The 18,315-nt window shown below is 42.7% G+C and overlaps 1 protein-coding gene across 1 annotated transcript in view; it reads left to right on the top strand.

Moving 5' to 3' along the window:
- The first annotated feature begins 5,584 nt into the window (after positions 1–5,584).
- The window catches only part of GCNT4 (glucosaminyl (N-acetyl) transferase 4), a 44,657-nt gene continuing 31,926 nt past the window's right edge, over positions 5,585–18,315 (top strand). Inside the window, exon 1 of the mRNA XM_077287460.1 lies at positions 5,585–5,696. The gene's annotated coding sequence lies outside the window, so the exon portion shown is untranslated. The remainder of the gene's footprint in view (positions 5,697–18,315) is intronic.

Consider the following 18,315-nt stretch of genomic DNA (forward strand, 5'->3'; position numbering starts at 1 on the left):
TCCATAACCTTTGGTCGTCTCATCCCTTCATTATCTACGAGATCCAGTTATGTAGGTAAAGTAGTGGCTTTTCTTGGTAATGCAACAAAAAGCAATAAATAGATCCACAATGGTTTAATAAAGGACTTAGTTGAAACAGCTCTTGGGTGAGTGCTGCATCTTTTCTGCTCTTGCACATTTTTTAGACAGATTTTTTTTCCTTCATGCTGTGCACCTATGCCCAGAGCTTATATACTGCTGTTCTTAAAGTGCCGGCCATCCAGAGTGAAAGGTGTTAAATTTCCATGACCTTGGTGCCATTCATTTTTTTCTTTTTGTTAGAATCATAACAGTACCCCCTCTTCTAGGGGGAACCACTGGATCCACAGATTTTCCAGGAAACCTAGAATGGAAGGCCCTGACCAGGCTATCCGTCTTCACATCTTGGGTTGGAACCCAGGATCACTCCTTTGGTCCATATCACTTCTAATGAATTAAATACTGAAGGGAATTACAGACCTTCCGAGAATTCACAATTTTTTGTACCTCATATTCTAAGCTGACAGAAACGGGAAGAGGCGGAGATGAGGGAGACAAATTCAAAGGGACAAACTCCTTTAACAGGGATTTATGGAAGACATTTGGGATGCAAAGAGATGGAGGAAACCTCAACCTAAAAGACACTGAATTCACCACTTCCAGAATTTTATAGGGGCCGAAGAACTTCAGAACAAACTTCCGACTGCCAAACTGCCGACTGTACTTTGTTTAATATTTTTGGATGACAATGAAACCTTTTCACCTACTGTAATACCACTGAATGTTTTTTTTATCAGCTTTTTGTTTTAGACATGGGGCCAGGACATGTGACCAGGGGCATGGGGCCAGGACATAGGACCAGGTGAAATTGGACCAGAGACATGGGACCATGGCCAATGAGCCAGGACATGGAGCCAGGGGCACTGGACCATGGACATGGGACATGGGGCCAGGACTAGGGACATAGGGGCCAGGACTAGGTACATAGTGGCCAGCACCAGAGATGCAGGGGCCAGCTCAGATGTACATTCAGTTGAAAGCAGCGGGCTCACCAAGGACCCTGGTGCTCCAGTCTGACCCAGCATGAAAGTGACCTTGACGACCAGCCGGACGTCAGCTGCCAGCCTCTGCTAGGTCGGCAGCCATTTTAACACGACCAGACTGAAGGTAGAGGACGCCGCACAGCATCGGGGCGCAAGCAGCTAAGAATCTTTTTTTTGCTTCTGTGGATGCGGCATGATGCCTGGGCAAAGACCAGGAACATGGGGCCACGGACCATTGACATGGGGGCCAGGGACATGAGGTCCACACACCAGGGACATGAGGTCCACAGACCAGTTACATGGGACCAGGGGTATGGAGCCAGAGGCATAGAACCAGGGACATGGAGCCAGGTGCATGGGACCATGGCCACAGGGCCAAGGACGTGGGGCCAGGGGTATAGGACCAGGAACATGGGAGCAGGGGTATGGGGCCAGTGAATGGGACTAAGGGCATGTTACCAGGGACATGGGGTCAGCGCCAGGGACATGGAGCCTGCACAAGTGGCATGGGACCAGCACCAGGGACATAGGGCCCAGCACCTGGGACATAAGGGCCCAAGATGGAAGAACATAGGGGCCCAAGATGGGGGACATTATTAAAGGCACCAGGCTGAGGGACTTAATTACTGTATGGAGGCCAAAATGAGGAACCTGCATTATTAGTTTATGGTAGCAAGTTGGGGACATAATTACTTTAAAGCCAATTAGGGAACATAACTGCTGTAATATAGCTTACTTTTTAGAATGCTGTTTACCATGGGGCGAACAAAACGGAGGTCCTGCTACTGTGCAGGACTGCACTATGTCACCTTTTGTCTTCATCTGGCGCAGTGTACAAGTCAGGGAATGTGCTCTCAGCTATTGTTAACTGTGTGTTATTTTCTGCATTGACGAGTCCTGGCTGGAAGAAGTGATAGAGATCTATGTCAGATGAAGAAGAAAAGCGAAAATTAATTACTTCAAATAGAGACATCACTGGTAAGTCAGTGCGTTACCTGTATACTTACACTATATATAGGGCTCCTGTGTATAATGTCACTGGTGAGCCCTGTATTACCTGTATACTACATACAGAGCTCTTGTGTATATTGTCTTTGGTGAGTCACTGTATTACCTGTACACTTACACTATGCACTGTATACTATATATAGAGCTCCTGTGTATAATGTAATCTTTCTTAAAGCAATTGCCTTGCGCAGGCATGTACTCCGGAGGACAGAGAATGAACTTCAATCCAATATTGCGGCCAGCATTCAGCCAGCGGGTAAGGAAAGGGTGAATCAAACACCCGAAAACCCCGCCCATATGACCCAAAACTGGTCCCGCCAAATTCAGGTGACAGGTTCCCTTTAATAACAATGTTGTTAGTATTGTGGTTTAGTATTAACTCCTTTCCGACATTGGGCGTAATAGTATGCCCACGTCGGACTCCCTCCCTTTGATGTGGGGTCCAGCGGTGAGCCCACATCTTTCTCCTCACATGTCAGCTGTTTTCAACAGCTGACATGTGCCCGGAACAGCTGTTGGTGGAACGCGATCCACCCGTGGTTATTAACCCATTAAATGCCGCTGTCAAACGCTGACAGCGGCATTTAACATGCATTTCCGGCAATCGTGACGGAAATCCACCCATCGGTGACCCCTCTATGGTTGTGACTGCCGGATTGCTATGAGCGGTTGTCGGCGCTCATAGCAAGTGAGGTATTCTGCTATATGCAGGGGATCTGATCATCACCTGCATGTAGGAGAGCCGATCGGGTTATGGCAGCTTCTAGTTTCCCATGGAGACTATTGAAGCATGCCACAAGTGAAAAAAAAGTTTTTAAAAATATAAAAAAAATAAAAAAGTATAAGGCCATGTTCACACTTTGCGGTTTTTACCGCGGAACCGCGGCGATTTTGATGCTGCGGGTCCGCAGCAGTTTCCATTGCGTTTACATTTACATGTAAACCCTATGGAAACCGCAAACCGCTGTGCACATGCTGCGGGAAAAAACGCGCAGAAACGCAGCGGTTTACAACCCGCAGCATGTCACTTCTTTGTTCAGAATCGCTGCGATTCTGCACCCATAGGAATGCATTGATCCGCTAACTTCCCGCATGGGGCTGTGCCCACGTTGCGGGAAGTAAGCGGATAATGTGCGGGTGGTACCCGGGGTGGAGGAGAGGAGACTCTCCTCCAGGCCCTGGGAACCATATTTGGGGTAAAAAAAAGAATTAAAATAAAAAATCATGTTATACTCACCTCTCAGCGCTGCACGCGGCTGGCCGGTCAGAGTTGCTGTGCGAACAGGACCTGCGGTGACGTCGCGGTCACATGACCGTGACGTCGCGGTCACATGACCGTGACGTCACGAAGGGTCCTTCTCGCACATCATCTTTGGAACCGGACCGCCGGGTGCAGCGCCGAGGAGATCGAGACGTCAGAGGGTAAGTATATAAACTTTTTTTTTATTTTAACATTACTATTGATGCTGCATATTGCTGCATATGCAGCATCAATAGTATAGGAGTAATCCCGCAGCGGAAACCGCGGAACAAACCGCGATAAATCTGCAGGGATAACCGCAGATTTATCAAATCCGCTGCGGGAGAACCCGCAGAGGTCACCTGCAAAGTGTGAACATGGCCTAAAAGTTCAATTTACCCCCCCTTTCGCCCCATTCAAAATAATTTAAAAAAAAATCAAACATACAGATATTTGGTATCGCCCGATCTATCAATAAAAAAAAGGATTAACCTGATCACTAAACGGCGTAGCGAGAAAAAAAAAATCCAAACACCAGAATTACTTTTTTTGGTCACCACGACATTGCATTAAAATGCAATAACGGGTAATCAAAAGATCGTATCTGCACCAAAATGGTATCATTAAAAACGTCCGCTCGGTGCGCAAAAAAATAAGCCCTCACCCAACTTAAGATCACGAAAAATGGAGACGCTACGGGTATCGGAAAATGGCGCAATTTATTTATTTGTTAACAAAGTTTGGAATTTTTTTTCACCACTTAGATAAAAAGGAACCTAGACATGTTTGGTGTCTATGAATTCGTAATGTCCTGGAGAATCATAATGGCAGGTCAGTTTTAGCATGTAGTGAACCTAGTAAAAGAGCAAAACAAAAAAACAACTGTGGGATTGCACTTGTTTGCAATTTCACCGCACTTTGAATTTTTTTTCCTGTTTTCCAGGACACCATATGTTACAAGCAATGGCCTCATTCAAAATTACAACTTGTCCCACAAAAAACAAGCCCTAACATGGCCATATTGGTGGAAAAATAAAAAGCTATGGCTCTGAAAAGAAGGGGAGCAAAAAACGAAAAATACAAAACCAAAGATACCTCCGGTCATGAAGGGGTTAATGATCAGTATTGTAGTATTTGGTCACTATTTGGTGGTAATATCCAGTATGGTCATGGTGTGGTGGTATTTGTTCCATGTATGTGGTATTATTCGGTCACAGTATGGTGGTAATTTGTGGTCTGGTCACAGTGTGGTGGTATTTATTCCTTGCATGTGGTATCATTCAATCACTATGTGCTGGTAATATCTGGTCTGGTCACAGTGTGGCGATATTTCTCCCTTGTATGTGGTATTATTTGGTCTTGGAATAGTGGATTGTGCTGTGTATGGCGGTCAATTGTTCTCTCTGATATTAATTAGGAGATGATTCTTTATTTTCATAAGTGATTAAATGCTTGGACCAAGATGCACTTACAGGGGTTCTCCTGTGAGAACAACTAATCACCTCTCCACTGGACAAGTGATAACTTATTGATTGGTGGGGGTCTGACTGCTGGGACCTGCACCCATCGGCAGAATGTGGAGCTTTTATCCACATTTTATCCGCATATGCGATTTGACCACTGATCCAGTCATTCCCTCAGTGGCTGCGAGCACTTCGTATGTTTTTTTCTGGAAGTCCCAAAGGGAATGAATGAAGCTGTGGTCAGACATCCCACCTGCCGCTCCATTTTAAACTGGGGATAAAAGTGTCCTGTCAGGGATAAAACTTCCCAATTCTTCCGATCTGTATAATTTCTAATGCACCAAACGATCAACAAGTTATCACCTATCCTGTGGAGCTTATAGATAGGTGTGTTTTAACCAAAGAAGCCCTTCAATGTAAACTACCGTAATTGTACATCCCAGTTATGGTGGAGCACAGTGGTTGTGCACGAGCTGCCTGTGTTTTACAGCCGATGCTCCAATATAACAGGATAACGGTTAGCAGGTATTTGCATATAGCTGTAGGGTGGGCCCCTAGAGTCAATTCCTCCTGAGCCCCAGTCCGAAGCTGAGTGCACAGTTAGTATAAAGCCTCCAGTATAAATAAAGAAGTGAGAACATGTTATCATCTCAGTGCGCTGCAGACCTCATTTCATTTTTCTGTTTTCAGCGAAATTTTGGCACACGGCAGACTGTCCACTTCCTTGTGCTGCTAGAGGAGGAGCATACCCCATTTCTTTTCACGTCACACAGCCCCTTCTCATACACCTCTGACAGTCTCCTTCCTGCCCTGTCACATACAGTGCAGACTGGTAGCAACAGAAGCCTGCAATGCTTTCCTTTGCTTCAGGCAGTAATAGTAGCCAAGTGACAGTCAGTGTTTGACTGTCTAAGCTACATTACGGTAAGTGAATACCTTTCTGATACTTTTTCTGCATCCTCAGGATGGGACACCTCTCTATTATTGGGCTCTGGGTGCCCCTGTGTATCCTGCTCCTGTGATGTCCTATCAGATTTCCTAAAATACTGCGCTATTTTGGGTTTTGTTCCATAGAATGTCTTGTAGACTGCTGCACACTCGTGATTTGGGTTGGTCGGATGTTGTATACTTTTGTATGATGCTTTTGTGTTTGCGATAGCACAAGACTATATTTTTACCAGATAGGGGTAATAGGATGATGTAGGATGAGGTTTATATATTGCAGTGGACTTATGCATTTCTGTGTGTAGGTTACATTATATTCCTGATGTGGGGTTGTATTATATGAAATATAAGCAACATATAGAATTTATTACGTCGCTAGAGAAAGCTGTATCCTCATATATTGCATCGATGTTTATGTTATGTTAGGGTTTATTATATAATGTATGCTAATGGATTGGATTATGTTGACTTTGATGAACACTGCGTAATGGTGAACTGTGCAGAAGTAATTGATATTTGTTGATGGTTTGAGCTTCTAGAACTAATGCTTTCTTTGATTGGGAAAGTATATCGGGATGAAATTATATAATCCTATAAATGATATGTTTTCTTTTCATAGAATGCTGTATACTTCTATGTCTGGGTCATTATACTTTTGGGAGAGCGCTACTAGTCTGTTATTTATAAGTCAGGGTTAATTATTCTTGACTCTGGTGAGATAGAGCTGCTACAAGAATGCTGTATACTTAGCTAGATTTGTGTTAAGTAATTCTCCATAAACTGCTATTACAGCTCTGGTATTAATAATGCATCGCAGTTTGGCAGCGACAGCCGGAGATATTCCTAATTTAGAATCTTTTCAGAGTTTTACTGATATAAAGAAGAATGTCACAGTGGTGCTGCTTGTGTGAACCGTCGCGTCATGATGGGGCCATGTGCCACCGGGAGCTTACTGCTCAATTACATCAGAATCATTTCTGCTTAGTTTCTTTGTTATTCGGCTGTCCGCTGGAACTCATGGTGGTGTCAGGGGTGAATAACCCAACAATAACTTTGCACTGTTTATGTCTGTTTCACAACCATCACGTGAAATACACATAAAGTTAACTTATTTTCATTAGTGTGGTACAGCAAAGTGTTGAGGACCAACATTCTGAACTTCTGCTAGTATATAAACGCAATGAAAGTTTAGAATAGAAGAAACAAGGTGAAGAGGAAGACCAGCAACCGGATGACTTGATACTAGCAAGATAACAGTGGAGAAGACCCTGGTGGACCTATCCAGGCTTGCACAAGATCATACTTCCTACAGATCGTTCATCCATCAAGTCGCCATGGCTCGAGATTGAGCCAAAAAAATTAGAAAATGCGACCCCTTTAATACTCTGTTGCACTGTCATTTACCCATTTCTGTACATTGTTATGACTGTCATTATACTGTCACTTGTATTTTTACTGCCACAAGTCTAAAGACCCCCACATATTACATCAAAGGCAGCCAAAGCTGCTAATTTTGGTGTGACCAGTTGACCTTCTAATGTAAATAGGGGCCTATTGACTCTCACCCAAAATATGACATCAGTGGAGAAAAGGATCGGTATGTAGGAACTTAAACACCCAAATTAGTTTAAGTTTTCAGGAAAGGTCAGCCGCTGTAAGTGGTGTCTGGTAGTGGTTTCCACCTCTCTTTCCGTTGAAAACACGTGAACGCTTGGTGATATCGATGGGTTTGGCGGACAATCTAATGTGCCAGACAAACTTTCAGGTGAGATGTCGATTCGGCATATTCAATTTTAAACTAATGATCTCTTTTTCTCCCGGAGTTAAGCTGCCAGCAGACATGTATGTTGGCAACTTTCTCATTCAGAACACAGGAGCGCTCAGCCAAGCGAGCGCTCCTGTGTCTGGGAAAGATGGCTGAGGTGACTGTTGGCTGAACATTCGGCAAAAGAATCATCAAACAGCCATCAAGTGGCCGACTTTACTTTATCCATTGAAATCAGATGAATTTGTCATTTGTGTAGGCCAACAGCTCTCTAAGATGTATGGACACATCAGTGATTACAACTCCAACATCCACTGAATGGTTACTACCACCAGCATTGTTTCAGTCCCGTGGTTCTTGTCTTAAGTGTTTAATCCCTGAAAACCTAAATAATTGCTTCCATGCTAAAATTCAATATTTACATCTACAGCTTCAGCTTTACTCTTTCCAGTATCAAAATTTGTGAGATCAAAACAGTTACACGCTATAGTCTGGCTGGCGCTATAGCCTATCTGTCTGGAGTAGAAGGGGCCAAATTCATTACAAAGTGCACACCACTTAATGAATTCAGCGCCTCTTCAGAGTGCCATGCTCCACACCAGAAATGCTATTCTAGTCCTGGAGTTAAATTTCTAGAGTACACAACGCCATCACTTCTGAAAAATTTGACTGGTTGACTTAGTCACGCCCTTGTCCTGCTCCTCCCTAGCTTCGCTTATTTTGGCTGAGCTGATTCAAACTGGTATGAAAACACCAAAAGTCACAACATTTTTGCTCAACTTCCCATTGCACAAAAAATTCTGCTAAAGCTTTTACGCCAGTCAACTGGTAGATGTTAAATTCTCACACAGTCACCTTCTACATCCCAGTGATCTTACATAGTTACATAGGTTCAAAAAAGACAAATGTTGATCAAGGTTAACCTTTCTCCACTAATTATAAATTCTTTACCACTAAAATATCTATAACCGACTGTAGTGATATCGGCATCATAACCACTATATGTAAATTGCCCCTCTGGGTATAAGAAACTGTCCATTAAGTGGACTTGCAATCCAGCATGAGCCAAACCTTTCCATTCTTTTACTTTATTAAAGCTTTTATTTAACTTTTTTACATTTTTTTAACCCCTTTCTGACCTCATGCGGGATAGTACGTCCGAGGTCAGATCCCCTGCTTTGATGTGGGCTCCGGCGGTGAGCCAGCATCAAAGCCGGGGCATGTCAGTTGTTTTGAACAGCTGACATGTGCCCACAATAGCAACAGGTGGAATTGCGATCCACCCACCGCTATTAACTAGTTAAATGCCGCTGTCAAACGCTGATAGCAGCATTTAACTACCGCTTCCGGCCATTGGGCCAGAAATGAGCACATCGCCGACAACCGCGTCACATGATCGGGGGTCAGCAATGCATCGGCATGACAACCTGAGGTCTCCTTGAGACCTCTATGGTTGTTGATGCCAGCTTGCTGTGAGCGCCACCCTGTGGTCGGCGCTCATAGCAAGCCTGTAATTCAGCTATATAGGAGCGATCTGATGATCGCTCCTATGTAGCTGAGCCGATCCAGTTGTGCCAGCTTCTAGCCTCCCATGGAGGCTATTGAAGCATGGCAAAAGTGAAAAAAATAAAAAAAAATAAAAAAGTTTAAATCACCCCCCTTTCGCCCCATTCAAAATAAAACAATAAAAAAATCAAATATACACATATTTGGTATCGCCGAGTTCAGAATCGCCCGATCTATCAATAAAAAAAAGGATTAACCTGATCGCTGAACGGCGTACGGAGAAAAAAAATTAGAAATGCCAGAATTACGTTTTTTTTGGTTGCCGCGACATTGCATTAAAATGCAATAACAGGCGATCAAAAGAACGTATCTGCACCAAAATGGTATCATTAAAAACGTCAGCTTGGTACACAAAAAATAAGCCCTCAACCGACCCCAGAAAATGGAGATGCTACGGGTATCAGAAAATGGCGCAATTTTTTTTTTTAGCAAAGTTTGGAATTTTTTTTCACCATTTAGACAAAAATGAACCTAGGCATGTTTGGTGTCTATGAACTTGTAATGACCTGGAGAATCATAATGACAGCTCAGTTTTAGCATTTAGTGAATCTAGCAAAATAGCCAAACAAAAAACAAGTGTGGGATTGCACTTTTTTGCAATTTCACGGCACGTGGAATTTTTTTCCCGTTTTCTAGTACACGACATGGTAAAACCAATGATGTCATTCAAATGTAAAATTTGTCCTGCAAAAAATAAGCCCTTACATGGCCATATTGAAGGAAAAATAAAAAAGTTATGGCTCTTGGAAGGAGGGGAGCGAAAGACGAACACGGAAAAACGGAAAATCCCAAGGTCATGAAGGGGTTAATCAGATTAGGCGAATTGACTATATATGATCTAATGAGTACCTTAAACTTGTATTAGGCCATAATACACAGCCCTTACCGTTCTGTAGGGCCATATACGCCTTGGATTCTGTATGAATTAATGTTTTTCGATGTTATCCGGCTGTTCTCTCCTCTCTGTGCACCTCTGTACAGCCTGTGTGCATGTCATGGCCAATTACCTAAAGTATGACCTGGGATGCTCCCTACAATGTCGGTTATTGCCGTCTTACCACTCTCATCGGTAAGGATGTTCATACACTGTGTAGTAATAACATTGCTTTATCAGTAGTGTACGTAGCTTCTGCGCATCTGTTTATTGCTTCTGTATGGCTTTGTAATATTATCCCACTAGCAATAATACTGATAGAAAATATCCTAGCATATGTAGGAAATTGGAGGCCTAAGAGGTCAGCAGAGTCCTAAAATAAAGGGGTTGTCCAGTCAAAACCAATAAGTCTGTAGTCACTCTGCACGATAAGTCTGCATACACTGTGCTCTGCGGGGATTTTCAGATTTGCAATTATACATACCCTCCGTTCCGGGGTCGGAAACCAGTGTGCTTGCACTGGGGGGATTCATAAGTATGGGTGGATGACAAACTCATATTCAGTGGCCAGTGTCAGGCAGCTGCTACAAAGGCAAATAAAATAATGGGATGTATTAAAAGAGGCATAGATGCTCATGAGGAGAACACCATTTTACCTCTATACAAGTCACTAGTGCGACCACACTTAGAATACTGTGCACAGTTCTGGTCTCCGGTGTATAAGAAAGACATAGCTGAACTGGAGCGGGTGCAGAGAAGAGCGACCAAGGTTATTAGAGGACTGGGGGGTCTGCAATACCAAGATAGGTTATTACACTTGGGGCTATTTAGTTTGGAAAAACGAAGACTAAGGGGTGATCTTATTTTAACGTATAAATATATGAGGGGACAGTACAAAGACCTTTCTGATGATCTTTTTAATCATAGACCTGAGACGGGGACAAGGGGGCATCCTCTACGTCTGGAGGAAAGAAGGTTTAGGGTATGTGCACACGTTGCGGATTCTCTGCGGATCTGCAGCGTTTTTTGAGGTGCAGAAACGCTGCAGATCCGCAATTGATTTACAGTACAATGTAAATCAATGAGAAAAAGAAATGCTGTGCACACTTTGCGGAAAATCCGCTGCGGAAACGCTGCGGTTTAAAAGAAGTAGCATGTCACTTCTTTTTTGTGAATCTGCAGTGTTTTTGTACCCACTCCATTATAGAAAACCACAGGGGTAGAAAACCGCAGCAAAAACGCACAAAAAACGCTGCGGAACCGCACAAAAAACGCGATAAATCCGCAGGTGCGTTTTCTGCCAGGAGAGGCAGAATCCGCACCAGAAATTCCTAGGCCTAATCCGCAGCGTGTGCACATAGCCTAAAGCATAATAACAGATGCGGATTCTTTACTGTAAGAGCAGTGAGACTATGGAACTCTCTGCCGTATGATGTTGTAATGAGTGATTCATTACTTAAATTTAAGAGGGGACTGGATGCCTTTCTGGAAAAGTATAATGTTACAGGGTATTTACACTAGATTCCTTGATAGGGCGTTGATCCAGGGAACTAGTCTGATTGCCGTATGTGGAGACGGGAAGGAATTTTTTTCCCCAATGTGGAGCTTACTCTTTGCCACATGGGTTTTTTTTGCCTTCCTCTGGATCAACATGTTAGGGCATGTTAGGTTAGGCTATGGGTTGAACTAGGTGGACATAAAGTCTTCCTTCAACCTTAATAATGTAACTATGTACAGACTTATCGGTTTTGACCGGACAACCCCTTTAAGGCTCTTTATCATTTTTATAGCGTACAGAGATTTAACATGGCATGAATCCTATAATTTTCTGGATCCCGTCTCTCACGTTCTTGGGCAAACTTTAATTTATTCTTTTTGCTCAAGTAATAGGATTTATCCTAAACATGGGATATGAAATAACAATACTGTTATAATTAAAGATTTCAGGAGTACAGAAGGGGTTAAGAGATGAAAATACTTATATTCTAAAAGTATTTCACTTATTAGAAATCCCTGCAGAGTTTTGGAATAGCAAAGCTTTCTCCCCTGCCAGGAGGCTTAGGCTGCTCTCGCTGGCTGCAGAACATCATGGCGTATAGGATGCTCGTGTCCATCAGTCCCTGAGCTCTATGCTTTTTTTTCTGATGCTGGCCTGTCTTCTACTGTGTACCTGCTGTCTAGTGCACTTTTATGGCTATTCACACAGGCAGGAGAGTGTAACAACAGGTTACGTCTGTGCTGCACATGTATTTGCTATGTTCTAGGGGATTTATATGATGTTTCTTGGCATGTGCATTCCTTCCAAGCACTTAGTCCGCTAGATAAAAGAAATTCTAGCTGTAGCACAGCGATCATTGTTCGTCTGTAGTAATTATTTTACTGTAGTCCACACATCTTACTTTAGAGATGTCATTACAAGTGACACTTCATTACATTATTATTGTCACATTTCATTCTAGATATATACATTTGCACTGTATCACTTAATTACACCATTAAGGCTAATCTACTATATAATTGTCTAAGGGGTACTTCCGTCTGTTTGTAACGGAAATCCTGCGTCGCTGATTGGTCGCGGCCAGCCGCGACCAATCAGCGACAGGCTTAGTCCGGCCGAGAATTGGCCCCTCCCTACTCTCATCAAGTCAGTGACCCCTCCCTACTCCCATACAGTCAGCACCAGTGTGTCGCCCCATCCCGGACCAACTTTTTACTATTGAGGCTGCCTATGCAGCGTCAATAGTAAAAATATATAATGTTAAAAATAATAATAATTAAAAAAAATTGTGCTATTCTCACCTTCCGGCGTCCACCGATGCGCACGATGCTGCTGCCAGCTTCCGTTCCCAGTGATGCATTGTGAAATTACCCAGATGACTTTGCGGTCTCGAAGGAACGGAAGGTGGCGGCAGCATCGTGCGCATCTGGAGTATATAACTATTTTTTATTTTTATTTTTTTTAAACAGGGATATGGTGCCCACACTGCTATATACTACGTGGGCTGTGTTATATACTACGTGGGCTGTGTTATATACTACGTGGGCTGTGTTATATACTGTGTGGCTGCTACATACTACGTGGGCTGTGTTATATACTACGTGGGCTGTGTTATACACTACGTGGGCTGTGTTATATACTGCGTGGCTGCTACATACTACGTGGGCTGTGTTATATAATGCGTGGGCTGTGTTATATACTGTGTGGCTGCTACATACTATGTGGGCTGTATTATATACTGCATGGGCTGTGTTATATACTACGTGGGCTGGTTATATATTACGTGGGCTGTGCTATATATTACGTGGCTGCTATATTCTACGTGGCTCTTATACATTACATGGCTCTGCTATATACTACGTGGCTGTGTGTGTTACGTGGGCTGTGCTATATACTAGCTGCTATATACTATGGCTGCTATATACTAAGTGGCTGTGCTATATACTACGTGGCTGTGCTATATACTGCGTGGGCTGTGTTATATACTGCGTCGGCTGTGCAATATATTACGTGGCTGTGCTATATACTATGTGGGCTGTGCTATATACTACGTGGGCTGTGCTATATACTACGTGGCTGTGTTATATACTATATGGCTGTTCTATATACTAGGTGGCTGTGCTAAGCGCGACGTACATACGTACATACATATTCTAGAATACCCGATGCGTTAGAATCAGGCCACCATCTAGTATAAATATATATATGCTTCACAAAAAATGTTTCCGTGACCACGAAGTCAGTGCATGCAGACAAAGTGATAACAGATAGTTATGCCTGCTGCACAGCAGACTGCACTTTTGACGATGCACAGGCATTTTTACATACTTTTAGGTAAACAAGAAGCAAACGGAAAGATGAATACGTTCATCTGTGTACTGAGAGAGAGGATTGGGCCCAGTATATTGCGACTTTAAAAATATTTTCTGCCACCAGATTCTTCAGTACAGTTTGCATAAACGGTTTGAAAGCTACCGTATATTGCACCCTATGAGGTTGGTGTACTTACTTTGAAAATCAATACCAGACTGGCTGTATAATCCTGACACTAAAGTAATATGTTTATTAGTTCAACTAAAGAGTGAGCAAGGGCTCTTGTTATTATTTCTTTCACCCCCATTTTTTGGAGTGTTTTGCAGTATTTTGTATATTCTTGTGCCATTTTGTTTATCAAAAGTGGCAAGTTTTTCTTTGTTAGATGTTTTTCTTTGTTAGATGTTTTTGTTAGATGTTTTTAGATACATTTAGGTCTTGAGACTTATTAAAAATGTCACAAAAGGTGTCATAAGTGGGTGGGTGGCGTGTATGACTAGGCTAAAAAATGTTTCAAAACGAACATCAGCCTCGTATGAAAAAAGCATTCTTATATGCTAAAACTAACTCATCTGATATAGTCAGATCTGTTGTGTATTAATATGCTTAATGTTTCCCCCATATTCTGAAAGGCGTTGTTTATAAGTTTACAATTGCATTTGAGAGCCTTATATCATTACAATGTTTTGGGTTTTTTTTAAAGGGGAATTTGTTAGAACGATACATTCTCATCCATCCCCCCAACTATTTATACGATAATGTTGTTCTCAGAAAAATAATGTCTTCAATTCATTTAATTTCATCTGCAAAAGTGCTCTGGATATGTGAAAGCACTTCCCAAACCTGTGTCCTCTTGGCTTTATTCCTCACCTTCTTTGGCTTGACTGACAGCTCAGTGTCTTGTCAGACACCCAGAGCATTTAAGCACCATTTGCACATGAATAAAAATAGCGATTAATCACTCAGGTAGCATAAAATTGTATCAGTAAACTTGTGGATGACATTATCTCTCAGAGCGCAAAATATCCAATAAACAGTTTAAATGGAATTTTGTGTAATATACAACTCTGGTAAAAATTAAGAGACCACTGGAAAATGTTCAGTTTGTCTGAGTTTTCTCTTCATTGGTATATTTTTGAGTAAAATGTAAATAGTTCTTTTAGTCTACAAACTTCTGTCAACATGTCTCCGAATTTTCAAGCAATAAATTTATTTTTTTTTTCTGAAAAGGAGAAATGGTCAAAATTAAAAAAAACCCCAGTGCTTTCAGACCTCAAATAATGCAAAGAAAACAAGTTCATAATCATTTAGAAAAAACAATACTAATGTTTTAACTCAGGAAGAGTTCAGAAATCAATATTTTGTGGAATAACCATGATTTTTTATCACAGCTTTCTCGCATCTTGGAATGCTTTCCACCAGCCTTTCACACTGCTTCTGGCACAAAAATGTAAGCAGTTCTTCTTTGTTTGATGGCTTGTGACTATCCATCATCATCTTGATTACATTCCAGAGGTTTTCAATGGGGTTCAGGTCTGGAGATTGGGCTGCCCATGACAGGGTTTTGATGTGATGGTCTCTTAAATTTTGCCAGAGCTGTATGTACTGGCTAAAAAGTTTAGACACACTCATTAATTTAATATTTTTTCTTGTTCTTATTTGAATGTACATATTGCACATTCAGACTGAAGGCAGCAAAAGCATAATAAGCACATAAGGAAACAAGGAATAAAAAAACAAGGAATAAAAAAATATGTGAAACAAACCAGAATTTGTGTTAGGCCACATTCACACATTCAGTATTTAATCAGTATTATATATCAGTTTTTGTAAGCCCAAATCAGTATGACTGAACTCCAAATGAGACTATCATCAGCAGGAAATATCAGCAGGGGGAAAGTATATATAGCCGCACACGAAAGGTGATAGGGCAGACAAATGAGAAAATAAAAACACCTGGTACTCTAAAAAGACTGAAGCCAGGATAACGGCAACTAATCACCTGGAGAAAAGGTGTATGTGCCATGGCTCAGTGGACAGAGAAGCTAAACACAAAAGACCGGCTCAAAGGTTTGACCCCAGATGCATGACAACATCAAGTAGCAGACACATCTCAATATCAACTGTTCAGAAAAGACAGCGAGAAGCAGGCCTTTATTGGCAAATTACTGTACAGAAGATACTACTGAAACTTATTTGTACCAAGAAATCTATATTGTGGTCTGATGAGTCCTAATTTGAAATTTTTGGTAGAAACTACTTTTTCTTTCCAAGATGCAGAAAAGATGAGCTGTTGGTTTTGACATGTGTGGTGCTGACCTTGAAACATGAAGGTGCTTTGTTAGTGATACTGTGATTTATTGCAAATTCAAGGCACAATTAGTATGGCCACCAAAGAATTTGCAATAACCGACATTCTTGGCTTTCACTTTGTAGGACCATAATTTCATCATTTGTGCTTTAATTGGACCATGATCAAAAACATTTTTCCAGGCTATGGGCTATGTGACCATGAAGGAGAGGGATGGAGTGCTGCATCAGATGACATGGCCTCCACAATCACCCGAACTCAACCCAATTGCAAAAGTATGTCCCAGTCAAGGTGTAAATTAATGACTCTTGTTACATAGTGTAGGAAGGTACTGAGAAGTAAAAGTTATAGGACAAACTAAGCCCCAGTGGAACCATGGCTCAGCTTTGTAGGGAAAGCACAGGTTAAGAGATTTAAAGGGTTAAGCACGAGTGCTTGGTGGTGTCAAAAGTTTAAGGAGTGGAAAAAGGGGTGGTGGCTAAGAGCAGACCTTTATATAGGTAGAGGTGGGTGTAGGCTGAAAATCGGCTCATAGGCACCTAGGAAAAAGGCACCGCTGCCCTCATCACCTTCTGTGGACCGGACCTTCACCATGGTGATGATGGAAAAACTCCTGGAGCTTCTGCCAGAGGTGTGGATGGAGCATCGGTCCGGCCATGGATCCAGGAGATCCTGGGTGGTTCACCTGCTGGAGTTGAGGCTGCTGTGATACTGGTCCGTCGCACTTACGCAGGTCTAGGCTGCCAGAACTCCTATCACCTGATGTGGCTCCTAGGCCCCAGCGGTGCCGCAGGAGCCCCTCCAGGGACCCTCCTCATCAGAACCTGCCTCCTCCTGAGCCGAGCTGCAGGTTGCGGCTGGGGAGAAACCCATCCAGACAGTCAGGGTCTGCGATGGTAAGCAGTCCTGGAGTCAGTCATATTGTATGAATGGGCCTGCTGCCTCTATGCTCCAGGTCTTTGACAAAATGGTGGCGGTCATTTTGGTGGGTGTTCTTCAGGAGAGACTGCATCAGAGGTGCCCCATGGTCCTGGGGTGAGGATGTCATTGGGAGGAGATCGTAGGCCGGGAAGGTCCTGGAATGTCACCCAAAACTTTGGTGTGCTCCCTGATTGTGATGCTGGGTTTGAGCACGGCAGCTTGCCAGGGTGTCTTTGGCAAGCTTCTGAAGATGCAATTCCTGATCAGCTGGCAGGAGATCGTCTGGTGGGTGTGATTCCATGTTTTTGCATCCTCTCCTAGTTTAGCTTCCCCATGGGTGGGTTTTAGCCAGGCCCCAGATTTTTCACTTAGTTTTTCCTTTATTGGGCCTAGCCTGTGTACTTTTGAGTCCAAAAGGGCAAGTATTGAAAATTTATTAGGGGGTGTTTTTTTGAGTTGCTAGAGAGAATGGATCAGGCAAGTAGCAGGTTAATAGGGTCCCCATTCCTATCTGGGTGTCCGGGCCTGAGTCCTCAAGTCAAGCAGTTAGTCGGGTAGAGGGTGAAACCGTACTTTGCAGGGGGTTTTGGTCTCAGTGCAGACAGAAAAAGATAAGGAGGGGAATAGGATAGAGCTGGATGATAAGACAAAATGGTTGCTTTATGTATGTTTTGAGGGTCCTCTCGGATCCCATTTAAAGAAGAAGGTGAAGGATAAGATCAGGAAGGATGAATATGTTCCAGAGCTCTGGAAGTTGGCATTCGAGTGTCCCTAGCACACAGTACATGTGTAGCATGTGAAGCAGGGTGGAAGAAGTGAGAAGCCTGGAGGCATTTGTTGAGACAGGATCAGAAGAGAACCTTGTAGGTCCATTGTTCTGTTGGTTCAGTCACGTGGCAGCGTAAAGGTGGTCAGTTTCAAAAGTTAACTTTTATGGCTTTAAGTTTAGGGGTTTAATGGCCATCACAAAGAATTTTTTGGTGAGTCAGGTATTGAAGGGTTTTAGGAAGGGTCTCATTAGGATACTCGTATGCCCGTTTCCTTCAAGCTTTTGGAGGAACTGGAATTGGTGTCTACAGTATTAGGAAAGGATGCAGTGGCTGTAGGTGATTCTGTTGAATTCTGGGTGCATTGTTCCAAAACGGTTCAGTCAGGACAGGAAAAGGAAAAAGGTTATTTTGGTGGAATTGATAGGGTCTTTGATGCGTCCAGTGGAATGTTTAAAATATTTTGGTCTAGGGGTAGACCATGCAGGCGAATTGTTGAAACACAAGGGATGATTCTTTTCTGTCACTCTATTTGTTCACAACAGTTTTTAGGAGATGCTTGGAATCTGTGGGGTTGGATGCG

Source organism: Ranitomeya variabilis, chromosome 1, assembly GCF_051348905.1.
Source record: "Ranitomeya variabilis isolate aRanVar5 chromosome 1, aRanVar5.hap1, whole genome shotgun sequence".
Lineage (NCBI taxonomy): Eukaryota > Metazoa > Chordata > Amphibia > Anura > Dendrobatidae > Ranitomeya > Ranitomeya variabilis.